Source organism: Xenopus tropicalis, chromosome 1 (assembly GCF_000004195.4).
Source record: "Xenopus tropicalis strain Nigerian chromosome 1, UCB_Xtro_10.0, whole genome shotgun sequence".
Taxonomy (NCBI): Eukaryota; Metazoa; Chordata; class Amphibia; order Anura; family Pipidae; genus Xenopus; species Xenopus tropicalis.
The window spans coordinates 90,769,639-90,793,179 of NC_030677.2; the positions used below are offsets into that span (position 1 = coordinate 90,769,639).

General features: G+C 41.3%; 1 protein-coding gene across 6 annotated transcripts in view; it reads right to left on the reverse strand.

Annotated features, from left to right (window-relative positions):
- The window catches only part of adgrl3 (adhesion G protein-coupled receptor L3), a 1,193,186-nt gene that overhangs the window by 1,054,976 nt on the left and 114,669 nt on the right, over window positions 1-23,541 (reverse strand). For 5 of the 6 annotated variants that reach the window (XM_031903606.1, XM_031903589.1, XM_031903614.1 and 2 more), the window contains exon 3: window positions 19,064-19,105. The exons of the other annotated variant lie outside the window; for it this stretch is intronic. The gene's annotated coding sequence lies outside the window, so the exon portion shown is untranslated. The remainder of the gene's footprint in view (window positions 1-19,063; window positions 19,106-23,541) is intronic. 6 annotated transcript variants of the gene reach the window in all.

Consider the following 23,541-nt stretch of genomic DNA (forward strand, 5'->3'; position numbering starts at 1 on the left):
GCCGGCGGGATGGCAGACGCGGCGGCGCGATTTTGCGCAAATCGCTGAAAAAGACTCGCGAGGCTTTTTCGGCGATTTCCCGAAATCGCCCTGTCGCGTCTGCCATCCCACCGGCGACTTACATGTTCGCCGGTGGGATGGCAGGGGAAGGCAACTCGGGGAGATTAGTCGCCCGTGAACAGGGAGTTTTGCCGCGGGCGACTAATCTCCCCATGTGCCAGAGCCCTAAAGCATAAGACTTCTCCCATCCCTGTTCACAGCTTTGGAACCCCACTTCTCAGAGTCCCCTATTCTAGGACCGATATCGAAACAGGATATGTGGTTAACTTTTCGAATATAAATCATGAACTACATGGGTTTAGAGAGACTAAATCTTCCTGGAAAATAGACAATGAAACAGCCTAAAGTACTTATTATAGCTGGTATAATTTGTAATTTTTTTGTTTGTTTTACCGTGTTTCATTGAGGTAATACTGTGATCACCAAAGGTAAAGTTATAACCGTACCTAAGGTCTTGGTAGGGGAAACCACCTGTAATACTACTGATCTTAATATTACTCCGGTCCCTACCCACTATGAAGCTATTAACAGGTATGCCCACTGTACTAATGTTGATAAAATAACTACCGTATATACTCTAGTATAAGCCAATCCGAATATAAGCCGAGGTACCTAATTTTACCTAAGAAAACTGGAAAAACGTATTGACTCGAGTATAAGTTGAGGGTGGGTAATGCAGCCGCTACTGCTAAGTTTCAATAATCAAAATAAATACCTATACAATTACATTAATTGAAGCATCAGTTGGGTATATGTTTTTAAATATTTATTTCAAAGAAAAACAGTTCAACTAGCTCTGTAAGTGGAGAAGAGCGTCAACAAAAACAATATGGTATCAACAATGATACCTTAAGAGTACTACCCCCTTAGCTCAGCAACCAAGCTAAAACACAAAGAGTTAAAATCCTTCAAAACAGGAATCCTCTTCATCATCTGTATGTCCAAACAGAGCTTCAGCTTCAGCTGGTGTGAGGTTATCAGCATAGACATTGTCATCACTGAGTTCGCAGTCATCACCATCACTGCTGTCATTCTCATACAAAGCGCTGTCTTCACTGCCATCCATAGCATTACTGATGCCACATTTCTTGAAGGCGCGCTGCACCATGTCCTCTGGAATGTCTTCCCATGCATCTCGAACCCACTTTGCTATTAATTCTGTGTCGGGCTTCATTAGATTTTCAACTTTTGTCAGTCGGGCTTGACCAGATGACATCCATTCATGCCACTTCTTTCGCACACGGTCTTTGAAAGGTTTATTTAAAGACACATCCAGGGGCTGCAATACAGATGTAAGCCCACCTGGAATAACGGCCAAACTTGAGAAGAATTTGCCAATTTTTTTATGTCATCACACGTGTGGGCTCTGAACATATCCCAAACTAGCAATGATGGTTTCTTCTTTAAGGCTGCTCCTGGTCGTCCGTTCCAAATTTCTTCCAGCCATTTTTTTGTTCTGTCTTCATCCATCCAGCCTTTAACATGGGGGCGCACTGTAATTCGTGGTGGGAATTTGACCTTTTTCGGCAAGGTCTTTCTTTTAAAAATAATGACAGGCCGCAGCTTAGTTCCGTTAGCCAAACATGACAGAACAACTGTGAAGTGGTTTTTTTCATTTCCTGTGGTTCTGAGGAAAATAGTTTTCTCTCCCACAGTTCCAAGCAACAGTTCTGTTGCTTGGAAGATCAAAAGTCATAGGCGTTTCATCCCTATTCCCAATATCTCCCAGGTCATAATTATGAATCCTTCTTTGTTTTATGATGAATGATTGGAATGACATCACTTTTTCTTCAAGGTCTCGAGGCAAATTCTGTGAAATCTTTGTTCTTTGTCGCAAACATAGGTTAAACCTATTCATGAAGCAAGTACACCATCCTGCTGACGCAGCAAATTTTTCAATGCCTGGTGCTTTATATTTGTCATCCTTAGCCATTTGAAGGGCACGTAAGCGAATTCCCATGCGTGTTACGCAGTAACCATTTTGACGACACCAGAACCCATTCATGCAATTCAGTCTCTAGAGCCCCATAAGAAGTCATTAAACCACGTCGCGCTTTTTTAGTCTTTGGAATCTTTTCCAAGCCAGCCTTCATTTTCCGCCACTCCCTCACTTGTTTTTCGTCAACACAAAATTCCCTACTTGCAATACTGTTATTGCTTTCTTCTGCTCTAGACAGAACCTTGAGTTTAAAACCAGCTTTGTATGACCTGCGTTTTTGTTTTGGTCCAGGATTAGTGGTACCGGTATCCATTTCTAACTGGATAAAAAAAGGAGATTTTGAATACAGCCAGTTATAGTGCCAGATACATACCAGTACTGTATGTGCACTGTAACTTTAAATTACACTATTCGCCTGTATTAGCAATACTGATCACATGATATGGATATACTTGATCAGCATTGCTAATAATAGGAAATAATTGGAAATACTGTAATTAGGTACTAATTATAGGTAATTATTGATTGATTAAAGTTAAACACACATGATGTGTTTAACACACGTTTAACTTCAATCAATAATTCTTAACTATAATTAGATTATATTTATTCATTAGATCTATATGCATGTAATATAATTGGAACAGTTATATAATATTTAGTGTACCTATACAGCAATGTATGAATGACAAGTACCGTAGAAGAGGCCATGAAGGGGGCTTGTGACGTCACTTCCACCTCAGGTGACAGCAGCACACGGAAGAGCAGTGCACTGAAGAGCAGAAGAGCGCACGAAGAGATCGGGCACAGAACGGTGAAAACATCGGGCACAGAGTGGGGTGCAGAGAGCGGGGTAGGAGCGGGGTGCAGAGAGCAGGCACAGAGAGCGGGGCACAGAGCGGTGTAGGAGTGGGACTGAACAATGAAGTGCCGTATTTATGTGACTTCGTGTTTAGCAGCAGGTTTTGCTTGTTTACATGTGGAGCTTAGGGGTGGTTGCGGGTAGCCTGTCCTGTTGGCGGGGGCAGCAGAATCACACGAGTACTCGAGTATAAGCTGAGGTTGCTTTTTTCAGCACATTTTGGGTGCTGAAAAACTCGGCTTATACTCAAGTATATATGGTAATCCCAATGGGCTATCTTATTATAATATAAAATTCTTAGCCCGCTAGGTTATAATGCAGGGTACTTATTTTCCCAATGATCCTTCCTATGGGTACTTACTTTATTTGTGGTAAATGAGCTTATGCGTGGTTGCCCATACCAGTAGAAGAAAAGTGTATAATAGGAAAAGTCCCTGCAGTTAGAATTAGAAAACAACTAAAATACACCTCCCTTATAGATACCCAATCCTCAGTAGTTCTTAAACTTTAAATAAGTAAGGGACAATTCTTCTCTACTGGTGATGGAGTGTAGTCTTAATCCCCCTCATGGACAGGGTGGGCATTTGAAATAATGAAATGGCTCAATACATATGCTACTATAATGGACCGTTGATTAATAATAGTTATGTTGATATTACAGCCTTAAACTCAAAGGCTGCCCAAATGTGTAAAGTAGCTCTTCAAAATCGTATAGCTTTAGATTATCTCCTAGCGGAACAAGGTGTGTGCGTCCTTGTAGGAGAGTAATGTTGCACCTATTTTGATGATTTAGAAAAGTTGGTTGAATCTCATATGGCCGAAGTTTTAGAATTACAACAACAAGCCAGAGATACAAAGAAATTTGGTTGGAAATTGGTTGAGCAATTTTATTGGAACATTTTTTAAGCCTATTCTTGTGATTATTGCAATTGTTCTTGGTTTATACCTTTTGATAATAATATTATTTTGTGCCATAAGTCACTGTACCTCCTCCCATGCTTCTGCAATGATTTAAACTCATTCCTCAATTTTCTATGGGAGGTTTGTCTTAACAAGTATATATATCTATCTCAACCTATATCTCTAAAACTTACTTAATCATTGCATTTTATATTCTAGTTCAAAGTGATTCATTTCCGATAGTTTAGCTTACGAAACTTTTGCAATATTTACATATATAATTTATGTTTTTCTACTAGCATTATATATCATTTACATTGTTTCAGTTTCCTATCATTCTCTGAGACTATGGGGGCGATTCACTAAAGTGCGAAATAACGTGCGCTATTTATAGTGTGCGCTAAAATTTTTATCGTGTCTTAATTTTCGCAACTTTTCGCATGATTCACAATAAGCATACTTGCGCTATTTTATGCGTGATATTGCATGCGTTATTTAACTCGCGAAGGCTATTTCAATGCGGTATTTGCCGGTACATGCGCTAAATAACGCTCGCGTTTAGTCACCGGATATAAATAGCTTTAAATAGTGTATATAAATTGTCGCCGCATTTAAATAGTGTATATAAATATTAGCCACATATAAATGGTAGCATATAAATGGTAGATGCTTATAAATAGTAGTCTCTAGTGATGAGCAAATGTGTTCTGGTTATCTTTGGTGAAAAATTAACAAATCTTTCGAAAGATCCACAAAACGGCAAAAATGTTGTGCCGCAGAAAAATTCTCTTCTAAAAATTTGCTGCGAATCCATGCCTGGCGAAACATTTCATCACTTGTAGCCAGATATAAATAGTTGTGCGAATGAACGCACGCCATGTTAGCCATACACGCCAATACTTGCGGAAAATTACTGTATTAAAGATGACTATTTCCCTGCAAACTGGCGGTTGCGTCACTCTAGGGGAAACACATACTTGAATAAATAACACTGCAAAGTCCATATTTTATTGCTAAAAGCTCATTTACTGTACTTTTCTATAATTATTATACCTAGTAATGTATTTTGTGCGACTAAATATTTACCGCTATAGTACTGTATATTTTGGCGACTAAATATTTACCGCTATAGTACTGTATATTAGTAGCAAAATTCCATACATGCCAAGACTTTTTAGTAAAATTTAGTAAAAAGACACATACTTGAATAAATAACACTGCTAAGTCCATATTTTATTGCCAAAAACTCATTTACTGTACTTTTCTATAATTTATCGCCTGCCTGTAGTAGGTGTTAATTTTCGCATAGCCTAATGCGATATTTAGCATGCCTAAGTGATAGTGAATCATGCGATCGTATTATTTTCAGAGCGGAAATTAACGCATGCATTAAAACTAGCGCATGCGGTCACGCGAAAAATAATGCATGCGATATGGCGACTTAACGCACACGATAATACTATGGTGCGATAAGATTTATTGCACTTTAGTGAATCAACCCCTAACTCTCAGCTATGTTTCCTCACCAGTGTCGGACTGGGACCTCAGGGCCCACCAGAAAACTTACACCATAGGCCCACTCTCCAAACTACTTTTCCTCCTTTCCTCACCCAACCTCTTTATTCTCCTAGTCTCTTTAATTTACATGCTAGCATCTATTCCTCCATCTATTTCTCCTCTTTGTTCCCATTCAGAAATAGGGAATTACCATGAAATAGGCCAAATGGTTGGGAGCAGGAGGGCCCACTGACCCCTGGGCCCACCGGGTGTTTTCTTGGTATCCTGGCGGGCCAGTCCAACACTGTTCCTCACTGACATCTATCGCTTCCTTTTGCTGTAACTGACTCAATTTGCTTCGTGTCTAACTGCCTTCATTAATTTTCCCACTTTCATCATGTCTCTCAGGGCTCTCTCACTAATAATATGAGTCGTGGCTACGACTCAAGAGGGGAATGTTGATTATTGTAGAGACTTTTTACCAGAAGACAGTCCTGTCTGTGGATGGGACACTCCCCTTTATTTGATTTATACCCCAAATTTGTGTCCCCAATATAGATAGGCCTAAGGCAGGGTGGAATAAGAGGAATGGTAAAGGCAGTAATGAGTTAATACTTGTTTTAAGATCATAGCTGGAAGATTTGAGATAATAAACATGTCTGGTTCCTCTTTTTACAAGAAGCCTTAAGTTCAATACAATTGTATACACATATTGATAGATTTTTTTTGCAACTAATTTGTAACAAACAAGTTTGTCTATAATTTGCAATATATGGAAGTAACTGAATACTGTACTTCTGATAAAAAAAGTCATATATGAAAGGTTATAAAAGCACTGACTGTTGCTGTATGACTTTGAAGCCTTTAATATTACATACTGTTGCCTCGGTTGATGTGCTATAGAGACTGCTTCCACAAGACTTTTATTTTGCATGGCTATTCAATAACTCAAAGTTTTTGATCAGGAGTGTAAGTGGTAAGAAAAGTGAGTTAGAAATAGGATCAGAGTCATTTGTCTTATATAATAGATCATTTTGTGTCAACTGCAGTGCTCTGTTCTTGCATGCCAATAAATCTTGTAGTGGATAGCCCCTCTGCAAGAAACGAGTTATCAGATCATCGAGTTGGATGCATACATACTTCTATAATGGGCCCTACACTTCCTCTATACATTCAATTTAATGGGCCCATTATAGAAGTATGTTTTGACCATCACAAAAGTAGGAAAAACATAATATGAAATGCTTACAGGCTTTGAGTACCAAAAATGGGACAAACATACAGGTTGGAGGTGAGAACCCTGCCTACAGCGTGTCACTGGAAAGTGATTTAGGATACAGTATTGATAGCACAGCTATATGCATCACAGTTGCAATTGATAATTCAACCATCTCCCTTCCTTGACATCTCCATCACAATTTTAGATTCCATACTAGATAGCATAATTGGAACACTATGCTGACTAACAGGGCACATACTGTGTTCCTCCATCACTAAGCGAACCAACCCATAAACTTTAAATACCATTTATTCCACGCCTACATGTATTGTGTGCATTTCTGACTAACCGCTCTAACGACGTGCAGATTTGATGCCTATAGGAATTGACTTATCATGCTGTGTAAAAAGTAGAGTGAAGCATTACCAGTGATGTTGCCCAGTCCAACCAATCATCAATTAGATTTCAACAGTTAAAAAATCAAAGCAAAGCATCTGATTAGCTGTTATGAGCAACATCACCGGTAATGTTTTACTCCACTTTTTACACAGCATGATAAATATACCCCTTACTCAATAATGAGCAGATTCAGCAAGCCGATGATCTGTTTTCTATACTGAATGAGCAGCAGGGCCACTTGTTAGGCTGCCTATATGCTAGGAGTATGCTCAGCTGTCTCTGTTTTGCTTTATTCATACAAATCCCTCATGGAAGTGTGAGTCAAGCAACTGCATGGCTCCATACTAAAATTATAATTATATATAATTGTTGTAGCTCCCACCCTTCCCAGCTGCAGTCAGGTGATCCCAGTGGAGCCAATAAAAGGGCAACCATATGGGGGTTTTAACCTTGAAAGCAAGAAAGTTGCAGGTAAAACTTAGTCCCTTGGCTAAATGTATATTGAAGCAGTAGAATTCTTAATGAATCGTATAAGTCAGTGTAGGAACTGGTCAAAAGGGATGACTTTGATGCAGTTGGCCAGCTTGAAGTATATTGCAATATATGGACAAACAATCCCTGTTTTGCTTAAAGGGAAGGGCATTTCTTAGTAGCTTAAATGCACCGAATGTCTTAATGTTCTATATATTGATAATGGGCGAGTGCAGAGGATCTCTTGTTGTTGTTTCTATATATATATATATATATATATATAGGAGTATGTGTCACGCACGGTATCCCAAAACTCAGAACAGCCGCCAAGGTCCCGGTCTGAGCTCACTCTTCTGCCTATAACAGCCACCTTTCACTTTGGGAGGAGCCCTCCGCTACTTGGGTGCCACCAGGACTTATTGTGAGAGGACCAGGGCAAATGTTCTGAGCAGGCAAGGGAACCTAGCGTTATGCAGAATTTGGGGAGAAGAGACGAAGTGATCAGGCCGAGGTCAAACCAAACGGGCAGCGAAGTACTAAGTCAGATTCCGGAATCGTAGTCAAAAACAGGCAAAGTCAGGGTCAGGCAAGGGTCAAAACACGAATAAGAGTCAAACAGCAGAGAAACAAGAACCAGGAGGCGAAACCGAAGTTGGGCACTGAAAATACCTAGAGGGACCTTTAAATATTTGAATTTGGCGCCAGCGCGATAACATCATGCGCGCTCCGGACTTTAAAAGGATGCATGCGAACCTTCGCGCGCCAGAGGAGTAGAGGACGCGCATCAGCACGTATGGAGAGGCGGGCGTCCCCGCCGCCCAGGTAATCTTACATTACCCCCCCTCTAGAGGGGGCCACCGGACCCCTAGGTTTATCCGGAAACTTAGCAAAGAATTGTCTGATAAGGCGATCAGCCTTAACATCGGTAGCAGAAACCCAAGATCTGTCTTTAAGACCATATCCTTTCCAGTGTATAAGAAACTGTAACCCTCCTTTGGAAAAACGTGAATCAACAATTCTTTGTATTTCATACTCAGTTTGACCCTCTACCACAACTGGAGGAGGAGAATGCTGGCGAACCACCCTGGCAGGCTTTAAAAGAGAGACATGAAAAGTATTTGAAATTTTAAGTTCGGGGGGAAGTTTTAAGCAAACTGAGGAAGGGTTAATGATCTCGGAAATGACAAAAGGACCAAAAGGTCAGGACTCAGGGCAGCCACAATCACTTCCTTAGGAAGAATAGTGTCAGGTTTAAGGTGCTCTTTAGGACAAGAGACAAAACTCCTGGAAAGGGCATCGGCTTTTACATTCTTGGACCCAGGTCTATGTTAGGATAAAATTGAAACGGGTAAAGAACAAAGCCCATCTTGCCTGCCTAGGGTTCAAACGTTTAGCAGATTCAATGTACAGCAAATTCTTATGATCAGTGAAGACGGTAACAGGATGTTTAGCGCCCTCTAACAGATGTCTCCATTCCTCAAAGGCCCATTTAACTGCCAACAATTCTCTGTTACCGTTATCATAGTTAGCCTCAGTAGGGGAGAATTTTCTAGAAAAGAAGGCACAAGGATGTACCTTACAGGTAACAGGGTGACGCTGTGACAATACCACCCCGGCTCCCACCTCAGAAGCGTCAACTTCAACGAGGAATAAATATATAAGGGGATCATATAATAACCTCTCTAATGTTTTATTTACCAGTAGGTCCTTCCAACGGACACGAGGGCACCCACTCCGTTTAGAAGAAGGGAGGTTCCATTTAAATATTCGGAAAGGATTTTTTACAGTGAGAGCTGTGAAGTTGTGGAATTCCCTCCCCGAATCAGTCGTACTGGCTGATACATTATATAGCTTTAAGAAGGGGCTGGATGGATTCTTAGCAAGTGAGGGAATACACGGTTATGGGAGATAGCTCTTAGTACAAGTTGATACAGGGACTGGTCCGATTGCCATCTTGGAGTCAGGAAGGAATTTTTTCCCCTCTGAGGCAAATTAGAGAGGCTTCAGATGGGGTTTTTTGCCTTCCTCTGGATCAACTTGTAGTTAGGCAGGTTAGGTATAGGCATTATGGTTGAACTTGATGGACGTATGTCTTTTTTCAACCCAACTTACTATGTTACTATGTTACTATGAATGGTAAGGTGGAATCTGGGTGACGCAGCACTGGAGCAGAAATAAACGCTTCTTTAAGAAGCTTAAAAGCTTTAATCGCTTCACTCGACCAAATACTGGGATCAACCCCCTTTTTTGTAAGGGCCGTGATTGGGGCCACCAGGGAAGAAAACCCCTTAACGAATTGTCTATAATAATTGGCAAAACCTAGAAATCTTTGAATGGCACGTAAGGAAAGCGGTTGAGCCCAATTCAAAAAACCCTCTACCTTGGTTGGTTCCATTTCTAAACCATGTTGAGAAATGATGTACCCCAGAAAATGAATGGAAGGAACCTCAATTTGCGGGTTGTGTTTTTGTAACCATGGGAGACCTAAAATCACAGGAGGGTCAGGACAATTGATTAAATAGAAAAATAACTTTTCCTTATGAGAACCTTCAATGGACATGACTAGATTCCCTAGTGGATTCCCATCAATAGCCAGTAACTTGACTGGAGGGACTACAGTGGTACAAGGAATACCCAGCTTACGAACAAAATTAACATTCAAAAAATTCCCAGCCGCCCCAGAATCCAAAAAGGCCGGAATCTTAACATTACCGTACTCCCAGTCGAGGAGCACAGGAATGAAGATTTTAGAGGAGAAAGATTGGGGAGTAGAAACTGTATTACCCAAACAAGACTCCCCAGACTTGCTTAGGCTTTGCAGTTTCCCGGCCTCTTTGGACAATCTTTGCGGAGATGACCCCCCTCACCATAGTACATGCATAACCCATTGGAGCGTCTACGGAGTCTCTCCTCCGAGAATAGATGCGTAGAACCCAATTGCATAGGCTCCTCTACTGGCATAGGAGTAGCAATGTTACGTATGGGTTCAGGCACCAGAGAAAGAGAGTGGGTTAAGGAAGAGGCCGTTCTTTCTTGACGCCTCTCTCTAAGTCTCCTATCTATTTGAATGGAGAGGGACATTAATGCATCAAGGGATGAGGGAGCAGGATAATTAATGAGACTGTCTTTAATGACATCAGACAGACCAGTTCGGAACTGACTACGAAGGGCTGAATCATTCCACCCTGTCTCTACCGCCCAGCGGCGAAACTCCGTACAATACTCAACAAGCTTCCTGCCTTGCTGGAGGGTACGGATGGCTGAGTCAGCAGAGGCTGCCCGATCAGGGTCATCATAGATAATAGCCATAGCTTTAAAAAAGGCCTCAAGAGAGAGTATCGGGCTGGGTCAGACGGGGATAGAGTGAAAGCCCAAACCTGAGGATCACCTAACAGTAAAGTGATCACAAAATTAACTTTCGCCATTTCAGTGGGAAAAGAGCGAGGCAAAAAACTAAGATAAAGTTTGCATGCCTCTTTGAAAGCAAAAAATTTACTCCGATCCCCAGAGAATTTCTCGGGAAAAGGGATCTTAGGCTCTACAAGGGGAATACCCATAGAGAGCGGAGCAGGAGCTGGGTCATCCGCAGCAGGTTGCTGTTGGAGAGTATCTAACCTAACAGCCAACCCCTGGAGGCATTGGACAATTTGATCTTGTTTAGTCTCTTGTTCCCTAAGATGCTGGAGGAGGTTCTTAAGCATAACTTCAGGAGAAGCGGATGAAGCAGAGACCCCTTCAGCATCCATTTTCTTTCTTGGCCCAACTTACGGTCATGCACGGTATCCCAAAACTCAGAACAACAGCCGAGGTCCCGGTTTGAGCTCACTCTTCTGGCTATAACAGCCACCTTTCACTTCGGGAGTAGAGATGTAGCGAACTGTTCGCCGGCGAACTAATTCGCGCGAACATTGGGTGTTCGCGAACTTTTAGCGATGTTCGCAATTTGGGTTCGCCTTAGCTGGCGCCAAATTTTGACCTCTCACCCCAGAGCCAGCAGATACATGGCAGCCAATCAGGCAGCTCTCCCTCCTGGACCAATCCCTTCCATATATAAACCGAAGCCCAGCAGCCATCCATTTTACATTCTGCCTGTGTGTGCTTGAAGGGTTAGCATAGGGAGAGAGCTGTGCAGGGATTTGAGGTACAGTTTAGGTAGCTTTGCTGATTAGTAATCTACTTTCTACTGCTCTGTATGTAGCTGCTGTGGGCAGCTGTCCTGCTGATCTCGTCATCTGCTGTAACCCAATAGTCCTTGTAAGGACTGCTTTTATTTTCTGATTACTGTTACTCTAGTCTTCTTTTCATTGTGTACTGCAGCTCCATCTGTGTGTGTTGGAGACAGGTGTGCTGCTCATAGTAGTGCACTAAGCACCAACCACACATTCACATCATTTTTTTTTTTATTTGTGTTTTTTTACTTTGCTACTGTAATTTATAGTGCCCGGTGCTATTAGTCTAGCTGTGTTGGGGACTGGCGTGCTGCTCCTAGTAGTTCACCACAAGCACCAACCAAAGATCACTTTTGTTTTATTATTATTTTTTTTTTTATTTATCTTATTATTTAGATATATATATATATATATTAGATTTAGATATAGATATTTAGATATTTATTTAGACATTCCGTCTAAAAATAACAATAATAATTCCGTGTCCAGAAACATCACCTGAGTGACGTTTTTCCACCAGCAATACTATATCCACTACTGTATACTTTGCCATTGCAGGCCTTGTTGCCAGTGTCTTCTTCAACCAAGTGCCACCTAGCTGTGTGAGCTTTTTCACATTCTGTCTAAATAACAATAATAATTCCGTGTCCAGAAACATCACCCAAGTTGTTGTTGTTGTTGTTTTGTAAAAATAAAAAAAAATGCCAGGCAAAGGTAGGCCGCCACGCAGAGGCACTAGGGGCCGTGCTGCTATGATATCCTGTGGCCCTAGGAAATCGACCAGTGTTCCGAAGGCACTTACCCTGAACTCCAAAAATGCTGAAGAGGTAGTTGACTGGCTTACACAGCACACCCCATCCTCTACCGTTTCTAACTTTGCCATAACATCCTCATCCTCCTCTGCTATGGGCACCCCACGTACCACTTCCTCCACCACCGCCGCCCCTTCTTCACTGGATGAGTCAGAGGAGTTGTTTTCACATAAGTTTGTTGAACTGAGTGATGCGCAACCATTATTGCCAGAAGAAGATGAAGGAGATGAGGACGTTACACCAGATATCATAATTCAGGCAGGCAACACAACAGAGATGGACATATGGTGTGATGAGGTCCCCGCTGCTGCTGCCTTCTGTGAGCTGTCAGAAGAAATTGATGCATCTGAGGAGAATGATGATGAGGAGATTGATGTTTTGTGGGTGCCCAGAAGAAGAGAGCAAGAGGAGGATAGTTCAGATGGAGAGACGGAGAGTCAGAGAGGCAGGAGGAGAATAAGACTTAGAAGAATCAGGAACAGCTCGCAGGGAACAGTAGGGCAACAACATGAATTGGCACCTGTGGTCAGCCAGCCAACGCACCCGCCAACTTCTACTGTTACCGCTAGAAAGCCCGCATCAAAAGGCTCAGCAGTGTGGCATTTTTTTAATGTGTGCCCCTCTGACAAAAGCGCTGTAATGAGTGCACAATGAATGTAATGAATGTAATGAATAATGTAATAATAATAATAATGTAATGAATGTAATGAATGCACAATGAGTGCAGTCAGAAATGGAGTCTTGGGAAGCCAAACACCCACTTAGGTACAACTGCTATGCGAAGGCACATGAACGCCAAACACAAAGCACTATGGGAGCAACACCTCAAAGGCAGCAGCCAAACTCTAAGCCACCCTCCTTCTGGTCCAGCATCTTACTGCTCTACCTCTGCTGTCCTTGACCTGTCACAACCACCCTCCACTCCGCCTTCCACCTTGACCACCAGTTCCTGCTCATCTGCCCCCAGCCAAGTTTCTGTGAGGGCCATGTTTGAGTGTAAGAAACCAATATCTCCAAGTCAACCCCTTGCCCCGCATCTGACAGCTGGCTTGTCTGCACTCTTAGCCCGCCAGCTTTTACCATACCAGCTAGTGGACTCTGAGGCCTTCCACAAATTTGTAGCAATTGGGACACCGCAGTGGAAGGTACCCAGCCGCAATTTCTTTTCCCAGAAGGGAATACCACACCTGTACCAGCATGTGCAGAGCCAAGTCACCGCATCTCTGTCATTTAGTGTTGGGGCAAAGGTCCATATGATTACTGACACATGGTCCTCCATGCATGGTCAGGGCAGGTATGTCACCTACACTGCCCACTGGGTGAACCTGGTGATGGCTGGGAAGCAGGGAATGCGTGGCTCAACAACAGTGGAGTTGGTGTCACCGCCACGGGTTGCATGCGGGTCTGCCACCACCTCGGCTTCTTCCTCGGCTTCTTCCTCCTCTGCTACTGTGTCCTCCTCCACACCTGTGCACCCCCAGCTCCCCATAGGCTATTCGACGTGCCAGGTACGCCGTTGTTATGCTGTCTTGGGGATGACGTGCCTGGAAAGCAGAAACCATACCGGATCTGCACTCCTGTCATCTCTGCACTCACAGGCCGATCGGTGGCTGACCCCACACCAACTGAAGATCAGAAAAGTGGTGTGTAACAACGGAAGCAATCTGTTGGCAGCACTGAGACTGGGCAATTTAACACATGTGCCCTGCATGGCACATGTTCTAAATTTGATAGTCCAACGGTTTGTCTTGAAGTACCCAGGATTGCAGGACATTCTCAGGCAGTCCAGGAAGGTGTCTGGCCATTTCAGACGTTCCTAAGCAGCCATGGCGCGCCTTGCTGACATTCAGCGGCGGCACAACTTGCCAGTCAGGCGTTTAATTTGCGACAGCCAGACTCGCTGGAATTCCACACTAATGATGTTTGAACATCGGCAACCTAGCAACCTGTCCCTTGTATGTACATTCACACCCCACATACATGGATTTGTAATAAAATGAACTTATTGTGATGAACTTCTGATTACTAATATTTTACCCCTATTGTCCCATGGAGAGTGGTGTAAAAATGTAGTGTTACCAAGGCAACCAGTTACCATAGCAACCCATTTCAGCCCTATTTAAGTTTCCATTTACTGACCAAGTTTTCTTGATTATGAGTCTATTTCAACTCATGGGGCTCATGTGAAACAGAACTAGCTACAGTAGCATGTTAATTTTTATACTTTTGGTTTCTGTTTAAGGTGCTGCTTAGACCTTTTGATTACTTGCTTGTACTTATTATTATTTCTCTTGTGTTTTTTGTTTTTATTGCATGTTTTAAGTTTTTTTTATTGGTTTATCTCTGGTATCCTGTCTCTGGCGATGTATGATGACATCATCTCCACTTTTTCCCGCCACTTTGTGCTTTTTAGACACTGTAGGGCTGATTCACTAAAGTGCATTAAAACGTGCGCTATTTATAGCGGGCGATAAAAATGTTATTGTGTCAAAATTTTCGCCACTTAACGCACGATTCACTATAAGCATACTTGCGCTAATTTACGCGCGATATTGCATGTGGCATTTACCGCATGCGTGCTAATTAACGCCTATTATTATGTGCGCTAATAGTCGCCGCGTATAAATAGTATCCACATATAAATAGTGCATATAAATAGTAGCATATAAATAGTAGCCACATATAAATAGTGCATATAAATAGTAGCCACATATAAATAGTGCATAAAAATAGTAGCATATAAATAGTAGCCACATATAAATAGTGCATATAAATAGTCGCCACATATAAATAGTAGCATATAAATAGTAGCCACATATAAATATTTATATGCTACAATTTATATGCGGCTACTATTTATATGCACTATTTATATGCGGCTACTATTTATATGCTACTATATATATGCTGCAAACTGGAGGCTGCATCACTCTAGGGCCAACACAGACTTGAATAAATAACACTGCAAAGTCCATATTTTATTGCCAAAAGCTCATTAACTGTACTTTTCTATAATTACCGCCTGCCTCAAGTAGGTGTTAATTTTCGTATAGTCTAATGCGATATTTAGCGCGTCTAAGTGTTTGTGAATCATGCGTTAGTATTCTTTTCTGCGCGCTAATTAACGCATGCGTTAACATTACCGCATGCCGTTACACGCAAATTAACGCATGCTATAATACTGTAGTTAATCGCACGCTAATTGTCGCGTCTTTTTTAACTCAAAAAAGCGTGCAATAAAAATTAACGCACTTTAGTGAATCAACCCTTGTGTTTGTTGTATTCACCACTTTGATAAAGGCTAGAGTGCTAGCCGAATCGTTAGTCTCCTCTTTAATTAAAATAATTTGTTTATATAAGTCCTGTGAGTGCTGACCCTCTCTCAAGCACTATATATATTATATATATGTTAGTACCATTAAGTACAGCACTCATCTTATACAAAAATATGTTTTGTTTTGTTTTTAATTTAATATACTTATTTAATTTGTAAATTAAATTTAAAGAAAGAATTTATTTTTGTTTGCATAGGACCTGTTGAGTGCTGTACTTCGGGGGGACTATTACCTTATTTGTTACAAGCACCCAGGCAGACAATATATTTTTTAGTGGGAGTGCTCCTCCTTTGGGACTATACAGCAAGCAGTAAGGGTCTGTAAAACTCATGACTTAAAGGACAAGTCAACCCAAAATATAATTCTTTGCCTAATAAAAGAAAACATACTGTATATAGTTTTTCAACACCAAAAATGTGCTGAAAAAGTCACCCTCGGCTTATACTTGAGTCGGGTGCAATGAGTCCCTCCAGACTATCACCCTCTGTCCTTTGTGTGCAAATTAGGCCACTCGCAACCAGACCCTCCAGTGCCCTCCAGTGATCTTCATCTACCATCCTCACCTGTCCCATTCTGCACTAGACATTGCACTTTATATTCTATATAAACTATATCTAGTTTTTAACTCTTTAGGGTTGATTCACTAAAGTGCGATAAGCGTTATCGCATGCTTTTTTGCATTAAAATAGGCGCGAAAAAAACGTGTTATTCCCTAAAGCAGTGCTGTCCAACTGGCGGCCCGCGACCCCCTTCTGTGTGGCCCCCCACCTGTCTGGCTGCTTTGATGGCTTACTCTTGTGTAAGATTTAAATGGTATCAGTACTGCATGGTTCTCACCTCAGATTCAGGCTGTAATCCCTCTGTATTGTTTAAATATGTAATCCCCTGTGTTGTTCACACCTTTTAATCTCTGCATTATTCACCCCCTGCAGTGTTCACACCTCAGGCTGTAATCACCCCCATTGTTCCCCTGTTCACACCTCAGGAGCAGTAGAAACCCACAAATAATCCCTGCACACTACAAAAAGAACATATACTGAGGTGGTACTGCAATTAAAAAGTTTTTTAATATATCGTTATCGTGCAGACTGTTGGAGCAGTGCCAGCATTGTGTCACTGTAGGCTGCCTGTGTGTGCCATACACCCAGGCATCATAGGGCAAGCAGAGTATGGCACACACAGGCAGGGTAGGGAAGGCAGAGTATGGCACACACAGGCAGAGTATGGCACAAACCAGCCAAGAATGGCAAACACAGTGAAAGTATGGCACATGCAGGCAGGGTAGGACAGGCAGAGTATGGCACACACAGGCAGGGTAGGGCAGGCAGAGTATGGCACACACAGGCCAAGTATGGCACAAACCAGCCAAGTATGGCACACAGGCAGGGTAGGGAAGGCAGAGTATGGCACACACAGGCAGGGTAGGGAAGGCAGAGTATGGCACACACAGGCAGGGTAGGGCAGGCAGAGTATGGCACACACACACAGGCAGGGTAGGGCAGGCAGAGTATGGCAGGTTTTTGCTGTACTACAACCATTAATATGGGTATGGTCATGTGATAACATGGATGTGGTTTCAAGTGGGTGTGGTTTCAAAAAGGGGAGTGGTCAAAACTGGCTTCCATTATCGGCCCTCCACCACGTAGGTCGGAAAAATTCCGGCCCTCGGTACCACAGAAGTTGGACAGCACTGCCCTAAAGTATTATCACATGCGTTGTCGCATATCGCGTGCATTAAATATCGCGCAACTGATACCTCATTTACTGTAACTTTATTGGTATTTATTTTGATTATTGAAACTTAGCAGTAGCTGGAGCATTTCCCACCCTAGGCTTATACTCGAATCAATACGTTTTTACAGTTTTCTTAGGTAAAATTAGGTACCTCGGCTTATACTTGAATAAATATATGGTAATTCTAAGCAAGTTTCCTGGCAGGGTAGTTACTCCTACGTTTGCTATTTCTAGCTATTTGCCTACCCTCTCTATTCTAGAGGGATTGATGGGACCGGTAGTGTACATGGGACCGATTGTGTATTTAAGCACAAATAGTTTTGTGTCGCATGACTAGGCTTTCTCTGCATATGTGTGCTGTTCCTCTCAGTGCTGCTCTCTGCCAAGTCCCCCTCATTACATAATTTGTTTTGCCTGCTTTGGTCACGGATGTAAGTTTGGATATTTTCTTCTTAGGCACTTGCCACTGTTTGGGGGTGTCTCTCATATTGTCTTTTTCTCTTGATGGGGGTTTTTTTTTCAGGTTCTACGTTCTTTTTAATATCTGTTACATTGTATATACATAATATCTAAATGGTGTATAGATTGGTAGGTGTGGGTTGTGTGTGCTGGGTTTACTTGGATGGGTTGAACTTGGTCTTTTTTCAACCCTATGTAACTATGTACTTATAGTTTAGAGATTTAGAGAATTAGAGATTTGCTCAAGATAGAACATAAAATTAAAAACAGATAAAAAAAAACTGCTGCTTTATATACAATACAATCTCCATTGAGCCATATACAATACAATCATACCACTTAATTCCCTTGTAAGTTAAAACTGGTTCTTATGTGGAGCACATATGGTAAACAGTGTTCTTGCAGAGTTCCGGTTAATATCTGCTATAACAAAATTCTACCCCAGTATATTCTTACTTTTTTCATAAAACCAACAATATCCCTAAGGGCAAACAATAAGAACTGCAATTATCTTGGGAACACAGTTATTGACTCAAGAGTTTACTCAAGCTAAATGAAAGTTTTTCTTTCCTATATACGAATTACCTGCAGGTAACTGGATATGTATTATAGAGATATCCCAAATCAGCAATATAGACACTATACTATTGCTAAAACTGTCCCAGGCGGGAACTTACTAGGTCGCAAGTGGGTAAATCCTTACCATGTGAGTTGTCCCTTACTGCGTGGTCGTTTCGATGGTTGTACAGCTGGCCAACTGAAAACAATAAATGGAGTATGGTATGGAAGGTCTTTCCTACTCTCCCTCCATTCACTCCAGGGTCCTATTAATTTGGCTTTTCCTAAGCCGGTAACTTGAACACAGCATCACCTGCTGCAAAACCAGACATTTTACCTGGTGCTACTTGTATCCCAACTTTAACACTAATGATCTTATTCATTGCATCTCTCACAATAAATATATATATATATATATATATATATATATATAAATTATATACTAGATAAATATATTATATAATATAATTATTGGTTGCACAAGCTGGAAAATCTTAGGCAATAAAATAAAATATAAAAACATCCACTACAATTTACAGAAAAGTCTTCAATGTTATCTCATATATCAATTTGTTTGATTAAAACAATTATTAAAAATATTTTCTAGGATTCAGAAAAAATAAATGCACATTTCAAAAGCAGTACTTACCAAGGCACAAGGGTATGCAGATCATTAGGCTAGGGTTGAATGCTGAAAAGGAATAATAATAATAAAGTACACAATAACAAGAAAGGCCATTAACAAATTTAAGCTGGCCATACATACATACATACATCCATACATACATGAAGATATTCATGGGTTCAGAATTAGCCAACTTTTAACTCATAAAAACATGCATTTACATTATCTTTTCTATGCTCTCTACTGAACACCTTGTTCTTCCCATATGGTGTCAATGGCAAGCTTCTTTCTATTTTTACAAATATAAATAAGTGCAATTCTCAGTGTATGCTCCTCACTTCAGATACCTCGTGTCCCAGGTCAAATAAAATTCAATAAATAACTCCAAAGTGCCCTCTTCTGCTTTAGACTTAGCGATGAGGTCTTATGAGGAAAAGAAGAAAAAAAAAATATAGTGTAATACTGTTATTACTTCACAATGTGCACTCTCATGTGCTTTTTAACACCAGTGATGACTTTTACTTATATCACCCTTTTGTGCCCAGTTGTGATATCCCTTTCCGATTGCCAATCTACTTACAGACCCCCTTGGGTTTATATGGCATCCAATTGGTTCACTTGTAGCTCACGACTCTCTGCTTTCCCACCTCTTAGTTTCAGGCAGTGTTAGGAACCACTTCACATAGGTAAATTTCCAACTTTAGCAACTTTAGGTTAATTCCACGACCTTTCCGCTTCCCTTCCCCTTCTGTGCACTTACTGTGGGATAAATGCATACGCCATATGTGTAAAAACTTAAATACTTTAATATAAATAAAACTTCCCAATACACTCACAAACAGAGTATAGGATGCGCATGTCAGGAGTCACTGGTATGGATCAGGTGGCTGCTCCTTTTTCTTTCCCTGTTCCCGACCTGTGCTCCTCCTCTGCGTCCTCTCTCACCGCTTGAGGAGGAGCACTATACAGGGCAGGACTGCTGAACCCAGAAACGACACTGCAGGTCGGGAACAGGGAAAGAAAAAGGAGCAGCCACCTGATCCATACCAGTGACTCCTGACATGCGCATCCTATACTCTGTTTGTGAGTGTATTGGGAAGTTTTATTTATATTAAAGTATTTAAGTTTTTACACATATGGCGTATGCATTTATCCCACAGTAAGTGCACAGAAGGGGAAGGGAAGCGGAAAGGTCGTGGAATTAACCTAAAGTTGCTAAAGTTGGAAATTTACCTATGTGAAGTGGTTCCTAACACTGCCTGAAACTAAGAGGTGGGAAAGCAGAGAGTCGTGAGCTACAAGTGAACCAATTGGATGCCATATAAACCCAAGGGGGTCTGTAAGTAGATTGGCAATCGGAAAGGGATATCACAACTGGGCACAAAAGGGTGATATAAGTAAAAGTCATCACTGGTGTTAAAAAGCACATGAGAGTGCACATTGTGAAGTAATAACAGTATTACACTATATATATTTTTTTTTTTTTTTCTTCTTTTCCTCATAAGACCTCATCGCTAAGTCTAAAGCAGAAGAGGGCACTTTGGAGTTATTTATTGAAGCTTCTTTCTATACATGACTGTTATAAAGCGGTGATAGAAAGGTAAGGTATTAGTCTTAGAGGTGGAGCCAGGGCCAGAACTAGGGGTAGGCAGAAGAGGCAGCTGCCTAGGGCGCAACGATTGGGGGGCGCCAGGCAGGAGCCTCTCCAGCCTACCCCTAGTCTGCGCTCTGGTTTCATTGCCCCCGCCGCTTGTCATTACGCGGCGGGGGTAATGAACTATCGGTTTGCATCTCACCCCCCCACCCTGCGCCGAACTGCGCATGTGCGCCAATTCAGGGGGGTGTGTGATCGGGTTGCCTAGGGTGGAGCACTGAAGTAATGTCTGTGTAACATTATGACTACAGCCCAGGTAACTGCAGAATTTGCATTAAAATGACCATAGCGTGTACAGTATGGCCGATAGGGATCTTAGATTGTAAGCTCCACAAGGACAGGGACAGCTGTGAATGATTAAGAGATGAATTAACGTAGTACAGAACATGTTACTATATGATATAATGTACTAGGGTTTTAGTCTGGTTTGGCCCAACACATGGTAATGATCCACTTATTTGGTAACCTTGCCAAGCAAGCACATCTTCAAACATTCACCCACCTTTAAGGTTAAACTTGGGGTAAGGACTTATTTGTGCCTTGGGTACCCCTCGAGATAAAGCAGGGTGACTGTTAACCTAATTTTTTTCTAAATAGAAACATTGGTGTAAGTGTTTTGTTTTGTTTTTTTACACAACATTCTAAGCTGGCCATACACTGAAAGACCTGATCGTTTGGCGAGGTAGCTAAACAAGTGGATCACTTTGATGAGATGCATTCCACAGGGATGAGGTCCACGTCAACGCAAACATGAGATTCTCAGCCAGGCAGGATTTTTAAACTTGCCTCATTAACATCTGACCAATTTTTGGCTAATGCTGGTAGGGTAGGCCTGTCTGAAGGCCCCATAAATGAAGGCTGAGTTATACAGACCAGGGTACTCTTAGCACTCTCGGGTTTATCTCCGAGTATCACCATAGGCGGAGGGTGACTTTTTTGTTTGGGGAGGCTAAAGATGGGCCATACATAGAATGACCTAAAGCTAATGTAAGACTTAGTAGATTCACTGCTGGTGTAAAAAATTAACCTCCCAACTACCACTTGCGGTTCCCACTGACTTCCACGGATTCTGTGCAAAAGTGCGGGTGCGAGTGCTTTTTTTTTATAGTTAAATGCTTCGGATATAAAAGTATTCATAAGTGCACTTCTGTGAGGGGATCTGCAAACATTTGTGTTTGTGATAAGTTAGCTTAAAGGGGTAGTTCACCTTTAAATTCACTTTTAATATAATGTAGATTGATAGTCTGAGACAATTTGCAATTGGTCCTATTTTATTTTTAATGGTTTTTCAGTTATTTAGCGTTTTGTTCAGCAGCTCCCCATTTGGTATTTTACGAGCTGGTTGCTAGGGTCTTATTTACCCTAGCAACCACTTAGTGGTTTAAACAGTAGATGGGAATATGAATAGTTAAGGGGCCTACATGGGAAAATAATAATAAAAAATGACACTAATAATAAAATGATAGCCTCGCAGAGCAATCATTTTTGGCCCCCATTTGAAGAGAAAGGCAAATTATTCAAGAACTATAAAATAAATTAATCAGGAAGACCAATTGCAAAAGTTGCTAGTAATAGGCCATTCTATAACATACTAAAATGTAACTTAAAAGTGAAACACCCCTTTAGATGTGTTTAAGTTAGTTTTATAGCAAAAAAGGCAGTTACCATCCTACAACCTATGTTAGGATAGGTGATAGGGATATTATAGATGTCAGGTCAGGCTAAAAACTATTTAATTTTAGCTAGTGATTCAGAACTTTGTATTGTACCTGTGTATAGTACCTGTGGGAGTGGGATGAAATCTGCAGCAAAAGTTGAGATTTGGTTCTCAGGTCAAGTTTACAGTCTGCAGATTCTTCTTTTCAGTTTTTATTTCAGCGCTGCCTTCAGTTTGTAATATCTCCCAAGCCCTGTCTGCATCTGTGACTTGATTGGTCAATTTTACTGTCTGTCAAGAAAAGTGTGCTCTGATTTTAGAATCTACAAGACGAAAGATCCAATCAGAGCACAGCAGAATCGGCTTGCAGGAACAGAAGATTTCAAGGACAGTGCAGAAACAGAGTGAGATTTGTTTTGTTTTTTTAATGTGCCAAGGAGGTTTGGGGAGGCTTAGCCTCCCCTAGCCTTATTGAAAATCCGCCTATGACTCCCTGCACCCATCAATATCTAAAATACATTCTGCATCTCCTATTATTTAGCTACAACTCCCTGCATCCATCAAAACATGCTGTTAATTGATGGTGGTATTTACAGTTTAGCTAGAGAAGGGGACCACAAGTTACACAGCACTGATAAAAGTATTGCTGAAATGATATTGCTTTACACATTTCACTGTAGTCACACTTATACTGTTGTACACTGTAATGCTTGTGCAACAATGAAAAGTGTGGTAATTGGGGTGAGGCCACAAAAGTGGGCGTGGTCAAAAATTTGCCGCACTGCACACGCCAAGTGTTTTTGTCCCTCTTTTCATTTTTCAAATGTTGGGAGGTATGCATTTGACTTTTCTATATCCTTTATAACCACATATAAAAAGTCAAAAATCATAATCCTTGTGCATGTTATTTAGATTAAATTAAAAAAAAAAATCTGCAATATATACAATACCATTTCTTTACCTCTTTTTAAATAGAGGCCTTTGTATTTCATAGCTCCTGTAAACCTATATGGCCAGTGACCGTGTCTCTCTGTCCTGGAAAAAAAAAAAAAAACCAGGGGACTGCTCTGTAACAGACTTGAAAAAAAAAGTACAGGTCTTTGTTTACTGGAGGATGTAAATCAATTTTTTTCTTCAGTGTATACAACTGGGGAGTAAGTTTTAAGACCTACCCATTAAAGACACAGATGG